Below are 15423 nucleotides of genomic sequence, written 5' to 3'. Positions count from 1 at the left end.
CAAACAAGCACTGAAAAAGAAAATGACAATTCTTAGAAAAACTTCAAAGCTAGTTTTTCTCCAGGAATACTTGGAAATATATAGAGGATTGAGATTAGAGCTGCTTTTTAATCATGTGTAATCTAACTAACATTCTCAAATTCAAACTTCTTACTGAATTATCTGGGAAAACTTACAACTGACAAAACTCAGCTGAGCTTGAGCTCTGGCTCTAGAATTTTCTTACCTCCAAGTATTGAAAGCATATTCTTAAGATCTTATTATTTATTTTCTGGTAATAAAGCTATACATACTTACTGCAGAAAATTCTGAAAATACACATTTTTTTATGTGAGTTATTCTTAGTATGTTAGTTTCTTGCTAGCCATAAGAAATTAACCTATTGTCTTAAACTTCCAATTATTGCCACTAAACATGTATTTGCCATTTCTCTATTTTATGGAATTGCATTAATTCTAAGAGTTTTATTATTGACTTTCAGAACTGTATGGTCTATCTCCACCATATTGTCTATAAGATTTTAGCATTATCTCCTCCTCTAATAACTATACATGTTACTTTTCAGTCTCACTGCCTGGCTAGAACTTAAACAACCATGTTAGCGGAATCATGTCACTACTCTTGATTTTGATGGAAATGTTTGTGGGATTTAGTATTAATAAATGTGTTAAATGTGTTAAATAAATGTGTAAATACAAAAGTTTTGTATCCATAAGTACTATTCCTAAAAGATGACCAGAAGTGGGTGTTAAATATTATTAAATGTCCCATAAGACTAAGTTCACACTTTAAAAAAATTGTGAAAAAAATAAATAAAAAATAAAAAAATTATTGTGTATATATGCAGAAGATTCCCAAATATTGAATAATTTTTGTACTCTCAGGGTAAGTCCTATTTAGTCACAGTAAATATTTCTTTTTAAAATCTTATCTGTGGGCAGCCCCGGTGGCGCAGTCGTTTAGCACCGCCTGCAGCCCAGGGCGTGATCCTGGAGACCCTGGATCAAGTCCCACGTCGGGCTCTCTGCATGGGGCCTGCTTCTCCCTCTGCCTTTGTCTCTGCCTCTCTCTCTGTCTCTATGAATAAATAAATAAAATCTTAAAAAAAAAATCTTATTTGCATATTTTTACACTTATTCTCATAACTGACAATATTTAAAAATTTTTGTATTGGCTATTATGTTCTAATGAGGGTTATATAAGTCTTTTGAATATATCTATTTTATCTTTCTGAGCTCTGGAAGTCATGTAGCATGTAACTATTACACGAACATTAGGAAGAATTTATCAATTTGACAGGCAAACTAGGTCAAGATAACCTTTGGTGTATTATACACTGAAAAATTTAAAGTTTATTTAAATAGAACTTTATATAGTATTCACTTGAATACTATACTATATACTATAGTATATATATAGTATATATATAGTATATATAGTATATATACTAAGTATACTATATACTTTTTCTTATTCTCCCCTGTATCTGCTCTAATATTCTTTTTGTATTTTTTTGGTCACCTGGTATATGGGCAATTTTTTAAGTGTTCCAAAAGCATTATAGTGTATGGCTGTATTTATATTTTGTCTAATGGTCTGTTAATACTTAAAAGGACCCATGACAAGATAGGAATTATTTCTTTATTGCCACCTCCAGTCAGAAAAACCTAAATCCCATGGAAAACTCCTGTTGGCCTGGCTTGCATCACATGGCTGCCCCAGGTCAAGGATTTCAGAAGGACAAGATACAAAGACTGCCCAAATGTGAGTCACTTACCCATTTTTGTGATCAGGAGGCAACAAGAGAAGGGCGTGTTAGGCAAAGTCAATAACTACTATACAATCCCTTTCCCCTATTCCACTTTCTTCTTTCTGAATTAAACACACAAAGTTCCCTTCCTTGTGGACTTCATCTTTGAATAAAGGGAAGACAAACAAAATATATATCAGATGGTGATTTAAAGTACTGAAGAGATAGGGAGCACTAAAGAGGGTAAGGCAGGGAGAAGTAGTGGCAATTCAAAATAGGCTGATCAGGGAAGGCTTAGGTGTGTTGACAATTTAGCAAAGATCTGAAGGAGGTAAGAAGCAAGCCTTATGGCATTCTGTGGCAACAATAACTGCAAAACCCCGACCTGGAACAAGCATGTTGGTATGGCTAAAGCAGTGAGTGAGGGCGAGCAGTAAAAGGTTAGGTCAGAAGTACTGGGGGCCCATATTAAGTTGATTAACCTCTACAAAGAGAAGCACTGGCTGGAGTCATTAGAGCAGAAGAGTAACCTGATCAGAGTGAGAGTTTTAAATAATTCATCTGGCTGCTGTTCAGAAAATAGATTATAGGGGAGAAAATATAAAAACAAGGAGACCAGTAAGAAGACAATTTTAATAAAAAGATAATAAGGTTTGGGTCAGTATGATAGTGAAAGAGGTAGTAAGAAGCAGTCCTCTTCTGGATATACTAAGGTAGTTATTTCCTGACAGCTAGAAAAATAGAAGGTGAGAAAAAGAAGAAATGATAATAATGCCAAAGAATATGGCCTGAGACCATGGAGGAAGAGAGTTACCATTTACAGAGATTAGGAAGACTAAAGAAGAAGACAGTCTGGCTGAGTATGGAGAGGAACCTAATTGTGGACATGTTAGCTCTGATATGCCTATCAGATGTTCAGCAGTTGGATATTCAAATTTGGAGTTCAGGAGAGAGGTTCACACTGGAGATATAAACTTGGTAGTTACCAGCATATACGTGTAGTTAAAGCCATGAGATGGAATCAGCTTAGCTAGAGAGTGAGTGTAGGCGGAGAAACTGCGGGAATTGCCTCCTGGGTCACAGCAATATTTGGGCAGTTCACCCAGGAAGGAAAAAGGAAAGACAGAACGTAAGGTACAGGTGCAGATGGTTGGGTAGATGGGATGATGGGTGCTTATGGAAGTTCTCTTTCTTCCATAAGTAATTCTATTTTATCAGTGAAAAATAAAACCGTGTCATCAGGTGAAAGGGAGAATAGGAGAAGAGGAACTGGAAGTTTACAGAGAAATAGGTTTTAAACACTTTCCTTTTGGAATTGTCCAAATTGCTAGAAAACATTAGGGGCCCACTAAGATTAGTAGTTGAAATCATTAAAGTAAGACTAGTGAACATGGCTGGGTACCTTTCTCCAGTGGTGTTCAGCCGTGCAGCTACAGGCATGGGTGAGAGACAGACTGTGTCTGTGTGATTTAGATATCCAAGTACAACAAGGCAAGCAGGAGGAATCAGAGAGGAGGATAAATGGGTGATTTTTAATGATAGGGTAGAGGCTATTTACTTGAGTAAGTGGAGTTAAAAATCTGTTGGTAGGAGTGGGGATTGGTGGAGAATGGGATGCGTAAGATCAAGATCATGGAGGGAAACAGTTACTGCTAATGACTAAATCCACAATATGACCATGAGAGGACATGCCTGAAGTAGTTTGGGAAGCAAGATGATTGAAAGAAAGGAAGGAAGTGAGAAATCAGGATAACGGAAGGACCCCAAAGGGGTCATAAAATTACCAAAACTTAGAACACATTAGTCTTGGAGAGAAGGACAGTGAGTCAGAAGCTAAATCTTCAAGAAAAGAGAGTGATGTGGGAATTAGTAAGTGACTAGAACAAGGAAAAATACATATAAAAATACATTTAAAAAATCACTTTATAGCTATAATAATTATTAATCCTTAACTGGACATCAACTATTTTTAATATACTTCAACAGTCTTTTTATGTTATACTTCTTCCATTCTAGCATTTGTGCTTATTTTCTTTTGCCATCATTGTAAAAAATGTACAAGATATCCTGTCATTTTTATCAACTTCCCAAATTTTATGGCACTATTTCCCCAAAAACATTTCATGGAGCAAAAGCATTATGGCATATTTGAGGACACTGGGGTTAAATTGGAAAATATGTTTGAGAACCACCATAAACCATAGGCTCTCTTAGACAATCAGTTGTTGGAAGTAAGTCTAATTTTAACTTATAAAAAGGCAGCATGACCTTAGGTCCCTTTCCCATATAGTATCAGTTAACAGCCAAAGGAGTAAGTATTCCAAGACATATACTTTGGGGAAGACTGTATTAGAGGTGTCTTCCTAGTGGCCTCAAAATGGTGAAACAAAACCTGTTAGAACAAGATTCAAGGGGATCCCTGGGTGGCTTAGCGGTTTTGCGCCTGCCTTTGGCCCAGGGCGTGATCCTGGAGTCCCGGGATCGAGTCCCGCATCGGGCTCCCGGCACGGAGCCTGCTTCTCCCTCTGCCTGTGTCTCTGCCTCTCTCTCTCTCTCTCTCTCTATGTTTATCATGAATAAATAAAAATAAATCTTAAAAAAAATAAAAATAAATAAAATTTAAAAAAAAGAACAAGATTCAAACTGATACACTGTCAGAGAATGCAACTCCCCCAGATGTTACTTTGTAACAATATTATCCTCCATTGCTAACATGATGAAAAACAAAGCCATTTTCAGACATTTCTCAAAGATGTCCTTAAGATTAGTTTAGCATATTTCAGTTCATCAAAATGACAATATATATAAATCAAAAATAGTGATTGCACATTATAGTTCATGACCTTATTTTTCCATAACAGGCAACACAGTCTCTTTTCTCAGAACCTGGCCAAGTGAAATCCACTTAATAATGTAATATGTTTTCAGTGATACAAAGAATAATTTATTTTCTCAGGTTAAAAATGCTTGTGTAAATTTTCCTTTCATTTCAAATGTTTGCATTTCATGGAATTAAAAAAAAAAAACCCTACCCATTATTAAATCAGTTCTAATTTCTCCCCCAAATATGACAGAGAAAATGTTACAAAATAGCAAGATATCTACTTTAAATGATAAAATGAAAATAAAGTTAAATTCTCCCAGTCTGGAATCCTGCCCTCATTCCATCTAATTGCCAGATTTTCAAATGTAAATAAAGCAGAATTCATTTTATCTCACTGGTCAAACCACTTACACTTGAGGCTTTCTCCCAGGGTGTTGTGTCCCTATTATCATCAGCCACGAAGATGTTCTGTGTAAAGACTGTGATATCCAACAGGATGGATGTATATACAATCTCAGCTCCACAGATGACACTTCACTCCTAATCATAACCTTGATAGGAAGTCACTCCAAAGAAACAGATGGCACTAGGCTAAGATGTGAAATTCAACTTACTCAAAATAACTATCACCTAATAGTATCAGAAAAAGTGAAACAGACCTTAAAATAATGTAAGAACCAAATAATGGAGTTTTGCTCCAATTTTGCTCCAGGTTTTCTAGAAAAGTACTCTAATGTGATCAGAAAATCTAAAATGTTGGGGGTAAAGAATAAAAAAATGAAAATGTCAACTTACAAAGCCAATGATGACTTGTCAATGAGGCAGAAGCAACCTAAAAACAAACAAAAAATAAAATTATTTAGTTTATATAATAGTTTATATAATAGTAGTTTATATAGTAGTTTATATAATAGTATATAAACATGCTTTTTAAATGTTACTATAACTATGGATTCATATATGATTTTAAGAAAGATCTTGAGTACCCTTTACTCAGTTTCCCCAAATGATAACATTTCACAAAACTTAAGTGGAATATCACAATAAACATAGTTATATTAATACAATCCACTAGTCTTTTGAGATTTCCCAGTTTCACTATACTTCTTGGTGTATGCATTTAGTTCTACAGAACTTTACTACCTTACGGGTTACATATCTACCACCATACCATGATATGAAACAGTTCTATCACTGTAAGGATTCCTCAAAGTTGCCTTTTTATAAGCACACCTACCTCCCTCCACAACCCCCTCCTGTCCCTAACCTCTTATACATCTATTTTTAACCTTAAAGCAACAACATCCATTTGTGAGCAATAATTATTTTACTCATTGGGCATAAAAGACTACTACCGAGTATATGTCAAATCGTGAACAAAGAATTCCATTTTTCTGCACTGAAGAATACATTTTAGTTAAAGGAACAGTCTCTGGAGAGAAACTGTTTTTTCTCATTGTCACCATAACAAACTATTCACTTCAAAAGTCAAAAGGTGAAAAGTAAGCTTAAGAGTATTGTCTGAACTCAGATTCCATATTTTCAACATATATTTTAAAAGACTTCATTTGGGCAGCCCGGGTGGCTTAGCGGTTTAGTGCCGCCTTCAGCCCAGGGCGTGATCCTGGAGACTGGGGATCAAGTCCTGCGTCGGGCTCCTTGCATGGAGCCTGCTTCTCTCTCTGCCTGTGTCTCTGCCTCTCTGTGTGTGTCTCTCATGAATAAATAAATAAAATCTTTAAAAAAATTTTTAAAAAAGACTTCATTCTTTTAGGGCAGTTTTAAGTTCACAGCAAAATTGAGGAAAAAGTATTTTTAGATTCAAATTCAATTTATTCAACAACTGGTATATAAGAAAGCAATTGACTGTCATATATTAGCCTTATATCCTGCCACCTTGTTATTAATTACTTATTGGTTCCAGGTTTTTTGTTTGTCAATTCTTTTGGATTTTCTACACAGATGATTGTATCGACTGTGAACAAAGATAACTTTATTTCCTCAAGAATCTGTATATATTTTATTTCCTTGTCTTAGTGCATTACCTAGGAATTCCAGTAGGTTGTTGGAAAGGAACAAGAGATCATCTTGCCTTGTTTCTGATCTTAATGAGAACACTTTTACTTTCTTGCCATAAAATATAATGTTAGCTGTAGGCTTCTGTAGATATCCTTTATCAAGCTGAGGAAGTTCCCCTCTATTTCTAGCTTACTGAAAGGTTTTTTTAAAATCGCGAATGGGTTTGAGATACTCCAAATGCTTTTTCTACATCTACTGATACAATTATCTGATTTTATTTTAGCCTGAAGTGAAGATTACATTAACTGATTTTTTTGAATGTTGAACTAATTTTGCATACTTGTGATAATCCCCTTTTGGTCATGGTGTATAATTCTTTCTATAAATTGTTAGATTTGATTTGCTAATATTTTGTGAGGATTTTTTAATCTATGCTCATGAACGATACTGATTTGTATCTTTAATGTCCTTCTCTGGTTTAGACATTAGGGCAATGCTGGCCTCACAGAATAAGTTACAAAGTATTCCCTCTGCTTCTATCCTCTGAAAGTGATTACAGAGAACTGGCATAATTTCCTCCTTAAATATTTGGTAGAATTCACCAGTAAACCTACCTGGGCAGGGTGCTTTCTGTTTTGCAAGGCAATTATTTTATTTCTTTAACAGATATAGGTGTGGGCAATGAGCTGTTCATAGCACTGTTGTTACTCTTTAAATGTCCAGTGGATGTGAAGTGATATCATCTCCTTTGTGATATTAATACTTCAGCCTCACTAGAAGTTTATCAATTTTATTGATCTAACAAACCAGATTTTTATATCATTGCTTTTCTCTGATACTTCATTTTTAATTTTTCTTTCTTTCTTTCTTTCTTTCTTTCTTTCTTTCTTTCTTTCTTTCCTTTCTTTTTTTTTTTTTAAGAGTTTACTCTCTATACCCAGCAATCCTGAAATCAAGAGTTGCACACTCCACCAACTGAGCCAGCTAGACGCCCTGATTTCTGCTCTAATTCTTATTACTTTTTTTCTTCTGCTTACTTCCAGATTTAGGTTTTTTCCTAGTTTCCTAAGGTGGAAATTTAGATTACTGATTACAGGGCTTTCTTCTTTTCTACTATATGCATTATAATGTTATATACATTTTTCTCTAAGTGACACTTTCTCTGCATCTGATATTTTGATAAGTCATGTTTTCATTTTGTTCAAAATATTTTAAAATTTATCTTGACATACTTTTTTGACCTATTATTTATAAACTGTGTTTAACCTCTGTATTTTGAAATTTCCTACTTATCTTTATATTATTGATCTCCAAGTTAAATTCTACTGTGGCCTGAGAGCAAACAATTTATGATCTCTATTCTTTTAAATTTGTTGAGTGTTACAGCCCAGAATGTGGTCTATCTTGGTGAATGTTCCATGTGAGCTTGAGAAGAATATATATTCTATTGTTGAATAAAGTAGTCTGAAGATATCAATTACATCTATTTGGTTGATGATAATACATTATGTTCAACCATGTCTTTACTGATTTTCAACCAACAATGTCTATCCATTTTTGAGAGAAAATATATAATATCTTTCTAACCAGAAACCTCTAAGAGCTTACTATGGCACAACCTAGGTATTTTATATATAACATCTCATTTACTCCTCATAACAACCCTATAGGGGATGCACCATATTATCCCTTTTTGGCCCATGAGGAAACTCAGGCACCAAATGTTTTAGTAAGTTTTCCAAGATCACACAATTAGCAAATGATTGCTCCTGACACCTGGGTCCAGGCTTTTAGCAACTAGGCTATATGGTCCCTCAAAGAAACCTAGGATGATGAAATCAAGTTATTTTGTGTTATCATTAATTTCTATGATGAACAGTGAAAAATTTCCAAGTCTTGGTAAGTAATAGTGATTACTCCTAAGGGCTAATTTCCCTTTTACTTACGGTTGCTAAACACAGCTACCTGGGCAGATAGAGTATAACCACAATACTTGTACCGTCCTTCTATGGGTCTTCATTCTAAAACATTCCACAAAACTAAATTTTTTTTCATGTTTCTGTTTGCATGTTACCACAGCTAAAACACTAATGTTCATGTTCACTGTTTTCTTAAATTGTTAAATTCTTAATGGATAGAAACTACCTGTGCAACTAGGTTTGTAAATAACTATACATGAACATGCAAGAAATGCCTTTCATGAGCATAGTCACGAGCACAAAAACAGTAGCAGGATGGCTCTACTTCACCAGAGTTTGTTGTTTCCACGTACCTGGACTCTAACATGGTAAGGAATCAAGACCTTCACTGGAAGAAGGTAGGACTCAGAATCAAAGAATATTGTGAGCACTTTCCTTTAAACTTCATTTACCTGCCAGGAAGATGATATTAACTTACTAACCTACATTCAAGTTTTTAAAATTCTAGGATGTAAAAAACTAACCTTACCATTCTTAGTTCAGTTAACAAAGTACCATAGACTTGATGGCTTAAACAATAAACATTTATTTCTCCCTGTTCTGGAGGCTGGAAGTCCAAGATCATGGTGCCAGCATGGATGGGTTCTGGGGAAAATCCTCCACGGGGTTTTAGACTGCCAACTTCTCATTGTATCCTCACATGGTGGAAAAAGAGCTAGCTAGCTCTCTGGACACTTCCTACAAAGGCACTGATTTCATTCACAAAGTTTCCACCCTCATTATCTAACTACCGCCCAAAGGCCACACCTTCAAATATCATCACACTGGGCGGGGTGTGTGTGTGTATGTGTGTGTGTGTTTAAGATTTCAACATATGTATTTGAGGGGACAATTGCAATGACTTTCCATGGAGATGAAGATAATACAGTCATCTCTGAAAAACCTCTCTACAAAAATCTCACACCTAGGGGAAAAAATAAGGATATGCTACTAAAAACCTATGCAATTCTGTAATCAGAGAGCTAGACAAATAATGGTATCTTGCAGTAATTTGGACGGCCCAGGTAGGCATCTGTGTAACTGGAGAATGCCTCAGGGGATATTAAAAATGTACAAAAACAGTACAGTGGAAAAGCTACTGCAGTAGAAATGGAGATGGAGGGTTCAGAGATGGTGGTCTCACAGTCAAGAAGAGTAACTTCACTCTCTAACTCCATCAACTCCAACACAGTTGAGTTCTAAAGCCTGCCCATGACTCTGGAACATTTCCCCACTCCTGTTATTTCTTGCTTTCTCTTCTGTCTTCCAGTTGGTGTCCTCACTCCCAACACTTGTACCTATACATATGTCTCTGCAAACAACCCCACATTATACTCTACTGAGGAGGGGAAAAAAAAAAGACGTAACAGCTATTGGATACAGTATTTCATCTTTTCAATGCTAACCCTACAAACTTCCCTTCCTCGCACAAAAGTAAACTCTACCTCTCTATTCAAAGTCTCTCTACATTATCACGGTCTCCCTTTTTACTAGAGATTTCTCTGCAACATATAACCATGATCTGTTATTTCCCAACCTTTAACAAACAAAAGCTTCATTAACCTTGCTCTGCCCTCCTGCTCCCACTATATTCCCAGACTATCTTTCTCAAATTTCTGAAAAAGACTGAAAATGTAGATAATTCCCATTTCCTTTTCCAACCCATTCCCCTGGCTCTTATCTCCACCACTCTATCAAAGATTGTTATCAAGATCATCAAAGCAATTCTTATTATCCTCATTTTAAAAATCAGGGCACTGAAGCTCAAGAGAGATTACTAGGTTGAGATAGTAAAGACATACCTTCCCTTAGAGATAAACCAGAGCCCAGGGATGCCTCACAGCTCTCTTTTCAGGATATCTGACTAAGGACTTCATCTCCCAGGGACTATACTTCCTTCTTCCCTTAGGTCATCTTCCTTGCATTAAATCTCAGACTTACTCCCCAAATATGTCATTGTTTTTCACCATTTTTTCACTGAGAAAGAATTTTGCTTGATCTATAAATATTTTCTATAGGTCATTTAACTGAAAATAGGTTGTTTTACTCTCATTGCACAAATAAGAAAACTTTGAAACAGAAAACTTTTGAAATGTCAGTATCAGACATTTGAGAAGTATCAGAGCCAGCATTTGATCTGATCATCTGGATTCTACACCCTAGACTGCCTGCCTTCATGATCGCTAGATCTCACAGCTTCTCAGTTGTTCCTAATTACATGGTAACAAGGTAAGAGCATCACTCAGAAGTGTGACACAATCCCAATACTTCCATAACGTCAGAAAATGTAGGGATGATACAAATTTGCTATGAGCAAACATAAAGGAAACTGATTTATTTATCATAACGGGACTTTGTAATGAGAATTACAGTTGTTAAGACATGATACTCAACTATGATGACCAGAGTATTTCCCCTCCCTAGCATTATGTAGGAAGCTAAATTAGTAAGCATGAAGTATGACAGAGATTTGTATGTCCACCCAGATCCTATTCTTTTTTTCTAAGCACACAGACATTATACTTGCTCAGTATTGCCCTTAAACCTGGGCACGAGGGGCTCATAGCAAATCCTTCCCTATAGAGTAAGAAGGACAAGGATTTAAGGGGACTGCCCAGACTCCCCTCCTAGGCCAAGTTCCTGTAACCATAGGATTCCTTGTCCAAAGAACTTCAAGCCTGCTACTAGGAACTGTGCAGCCCTCTTTCCTAGACCTATGTTTATGAAGACAGATTGTGCCACTGTGTACGCAGCCCTAGGTCCAAGAGGTAGCCAAGGGGTGGTTATTTGCAAGGGTATAGACATAGCTTAAATGTGTGCCCTCTGTGGTACACAATGAGGCCTGAAACATGAAGAGAAGGGAAGATGGGCCAGCAGTCCTACACTGCCATGCTCTAGAGGTAGAGAAATCTCAAGACTCCAGAAATTCCACATTCGAACATAGCTTTCCAGGTCACATAAGATAAATCTGCCCAACATGATTCCGGAGTCCCGGGATCAAGTCCTGCATCAGGCTCCCTGCATGAAGCCTGCTTCTACCTCTGCCTATGTCTCCACCTCTCTCTGTGTCTCTCTCATGAAAAAAATCTTTAAAAAAATTGTAAAAAAAGATAATTTTGCCCAAGAATGATAAGTTAACTGTAAAACATACTCTATCAGCCTAACTTATAACTTTTAGCTATTCACATATAGGATACAATTCAGTCCTTTCTGTTTATATTCCTGCTTTAACATCTCTACCTCATTATAAGTTAGGCATAGCCATGTGACTAGTTCTAGGCTGCTAATAAACAGTTACAAGACCATTTAACATTCTCTTTCCCACCCATGACAATCAAGATAAAGTATTGGGACACCTGGGTGGCTCAGCAGTTGAGCATCTGCCTTTGGCTCAGCGCGTGATCCTGGGGCCTAGGATCAAGTTCCACATCAGGCTCCCTGTGAGGAGCCTGCTTCTTCCTCTACCTATGTCTCTGCCTCTGTGTCTCTCATGAATAACTAAATAAATCTAAAAAAAAAAAAAAATCAATTATTACAGAAAGCATATAAGATGGAGGTATATCCACAGGCCTGAGATTGAGTATCTGGGGCAGTCTCCCAGAAATCCACAATGAATGTTTAGCATGAGAAAAATAAAATGTTCTTCACTAAAGCCAGAGGTTTGGGGATGACTTGTCAGCATGCCATAACTTTAGCCTATTATGGCTACAAAGAAATCGGTACCAAAAGCAGGATGTTTCTCTAGAAAAACTAGAAATATATTTAGGGTTCAAGAAGCAGTAAGGAAACAGATCGTAAGGTTGGAAAGATAGGTGTTTTATACAGTGACAAAATATTTGATAAAGCATTTGTTTCTGGTACCTCAGGAGGCAGATCACAGAAGCTCTAGAAGAGGTAAGAAAACAAAACATTGGAAACCTGGATGGCTCAGCGGTTTGGCGCCTGCCTTTGGCCCAGGGCGTGATCCTGGAGACCTGGGATCGAGTCCCACATCAGGCTCCCTGCCTGGAGCCTGCTTCTCTCTCTGCCTCTCTGCCTGTGTGTCTCTGCCTCTCTCTCTCTCTCTGTATCTCTCATTAATAAAATCTTTAACAAAAGAAGAAAAAATTTGAAGTGTGCATTGGTTATTTTTGGCTGCATTTAAGAAGGTATTTAAGAAAGGGATGAGCTGAGAGAGGAACTATCCAGTTTACAGTAAGAAGTGAAAAGGAACAGAGAGATTCCAGACATTTCCAATCTTGCAATATTACTTGAACAGCTTCTCAACTCCCATGCTAACAACAGACACAATGAATAAAGGTCATTGTCCCCAGAAAACTCTTTTTAAAAAAAAATTAAACTGCTTCAGGGCAAGAATAGATAACATAGCCATTAAATCACTTTATTTGGGCAAGATGAGGGGGAAAAAATCAGATTAAGGAAAAATTTTCCAATAGAAGCCAGTCAGTTGCCAAAAAACTTTCTTTTGGTCTAGAAAGAACTATATAGGTAAGAAAGCAAATCAATGCAGATTTGAGAACCAGGTTTCAAAACAAAGGGGGAAAAAAACCCCACCCCAGAAATATGCTTACCAGCACAGAGAATTAATCAGAAGCAGAGACATGAAATCTTCCAGATTTTGGAGAGAATTGTGTTGCCAAAGAGAATCAGTCTATCAGCTGGTGTCTGAAAATGACCCTTTGGCTCGTCCTATATGGAAGCAGTGAGAAGAAAGAGCTGCTCAGTTCCAAGTGGAGCAAATTCTCTACTCTCCATTTCATAGGGAACTAAGGAAGATAAAAGAACTCTCTAGAGGGAAGTACCAGAGCCTCTGAAAACAATAAACAAGAAGACAGAATCAGGCCCCAATCAGAAAACATTTTGTTCCACCAGGGTATCCCAATATCTGTCATGAGGATTTCAGAACTGCTATGGACCAATGACTCCAGTGTATCTCCTATGTTCCCCTTTCCTAGACAAGATACTTTTAGTATTTAATTGCCTCATTTTTATCATTATATATTAGGTATACGTAAGAGGCGTGCGCGCGCACACACACACAAAGGGGGAAGGCCATGTGAGGACACAGCAAGAGGGCAGCCATCTCCAAGCCAAGAAGAGAGGCCTCCTCAGAAACTGAATTTGTTGGTGCTTGGACATCTAGTTTCCAGAACTGTGAGAAAACAAATCTGTTGTTCAAGCCACCTAATTTGTTATGGCAGTCTGAACAGAATAATACAGATCTGGTACCATGAACTGGAATGTGGCAGTAACCATGTGGAAGTGGCTTTGGAATGGAACAGAGGCTGGAAGAGTTTTAAGGCACATTCTAGAAAAATCCAAGACTGCCTTGAAGAAATAGGAAGTTAAAGGTGACTGTGGCAAGAACTCAGATGTAAGTGAAGAATATGCTATTGGAAATAGTGTAAAGATGGTCATTCTTACAAAGTAGCAAAGAATTTGGCTGAAATGTGTTGTAGTGTTTATTGGAAGAGCTTGCAAGTGATGAATATTTAGCTGAAGAGATTTCTAATCAAACTACTGAGGATGTGGCCTGGCTTCTCCTTATTACTTGAATAGAATTTGAGAAGAGAGAGATAGGTTAAAAAAAAAATTAGACAAAGAGAGAGAGAGAGAGAGAGAACTTGAAGATGTGGAAAAATTCTCAGTCTGTCCATATTGCAAAAAGTGACGCATGCCCTGAAGAAAACACCAAGGGTGCGGGCCAGTGACTCCAAGAGAAGATAACCCTTGGAGTTATTAATCAACTAAAGCAGAAGCCAGGAATAGAGATGGGATTATATCAGCAGAGATTCTGACAGTTGGGACCAAACAGAACACAGTCAGGATGAAATAAATGAAGGCTTTTGGACTTCTGAAACTGAATAGGTCTAGACTAGAACTATTTGGTTGCAAAGATGCTTTATTCCTCATGAAAAGGAAAGAATGATCCTAGGGCAATTCAGACATCCTTCCACTCTGAATTCAGCCCCAGAGGGCAAGGCTGTTTCCCCTTGGTTTAAGAGGGTGGGGCTCCCATCCTTGGTTTCAATGGGTCAGGCAGCCCCCACCCAGTGCCTTAGGGTTGGGGCCATCGCCTAGGGCTAGAGGCCAACCCCTCTGGGCAGACTGTGAAGCCAGAGAGGATTATTCTTGAGTTTTAGAATCAAATACAGTTTGCCTTGCTAGATGTTGGCCTTGTTTGGGACCTACCAACCCCTTTCTTCTTTCTGGTTTCTCCCTTTTGGAATGGGAATATCTATCCTATTCCGTCCCACCATTTTATTTTGGAACCACCTAACCTGTTTGATTTTACAGGTTCACTGATGAGAAAGGAATTCTGCTTCAGGATGAATTTTACCTCAAGTTTCATCCATATCTGATTTAGACAATATTCTTAAAAAAATTTCTTAAATAGGCTCCACAGACACTGTGGGGCTCAAACTCATGACTCTAGATCAAGAGTCACATGATCTACTGACTGAACCAAGCAGGCACCCAACATATTTAGATAAGACTTTGGACTATAGACTTATGAGTTGATGCTGGAATGGGTTAAGACTCTTGGAGCTGTTGGAATGGAATAAATGTATTTTGCATGCAAAAAGGACATGAATTTAGAAGGTTAGAGACAGAATATTATAGACTGAACTGTGTCCTTCTAAAATTCTTATGTTGAAGCCCTAATCTCCAAGATGATTATATTTGGTGACAGTGCCTTTAAAAAAGAGGTAACTAAGATCAAATAAGGGCAGGACCTGTGTCTTTCAAGAAGCAGAAGAGATATCAGATACTATTCTTTCTCCACACATGCACAGAGAGGGCACAGGAGGACACAGCAAGAAGGTGGTTGTCTATAAGCCAGGAAAGGAAGTTTAGAAAAAGATACACAT

The 15423-nt window shown here is 37.2% G+C and overlaps 1 protein-coding gene across 21 annotated transcripts in view; it reads right to left on the bottom strand.

Annotated features, from left to right (window-relative positions):
• The window catches only part of PLAGL1 (PLAG1 like zinc finger 1), a 73255-nt gene that overhangs the window by 43359 nt on the left and 14473 nt on the right, over nt 1-15423 (bottom strand). For all 21 annotated transcript variants that reach the window (XM_025997948.2, XM_072719234.1, XM_072719349.1 and 18 more), the window contains exon 2: nt 5370-5406. The gene's annotated coding sequence lies outside the window, so the exon portion shown is untranslated. The remainder of the gene's footprint in view (nt 1-5369; nt 5407-15423) is intronic.

The sequence above is a fragment of the Vulpes vulpes genome, chromosome 1, assembly GCF_048418805.1.
Source record: "Vulpes vulpes isolate BD-2025 chromosome 1, VulVul3, whole genome shotgun sequence".
Taxonomy (NCBI): Eukaryota; Metazoa; Chordata; class Mammalia; order Carnivora; family Canidae; genus Vulpes; species Vulpes vulpes.
This window is presented reverse-complemented; position numbering and strand designations above follow the sequence as displayed.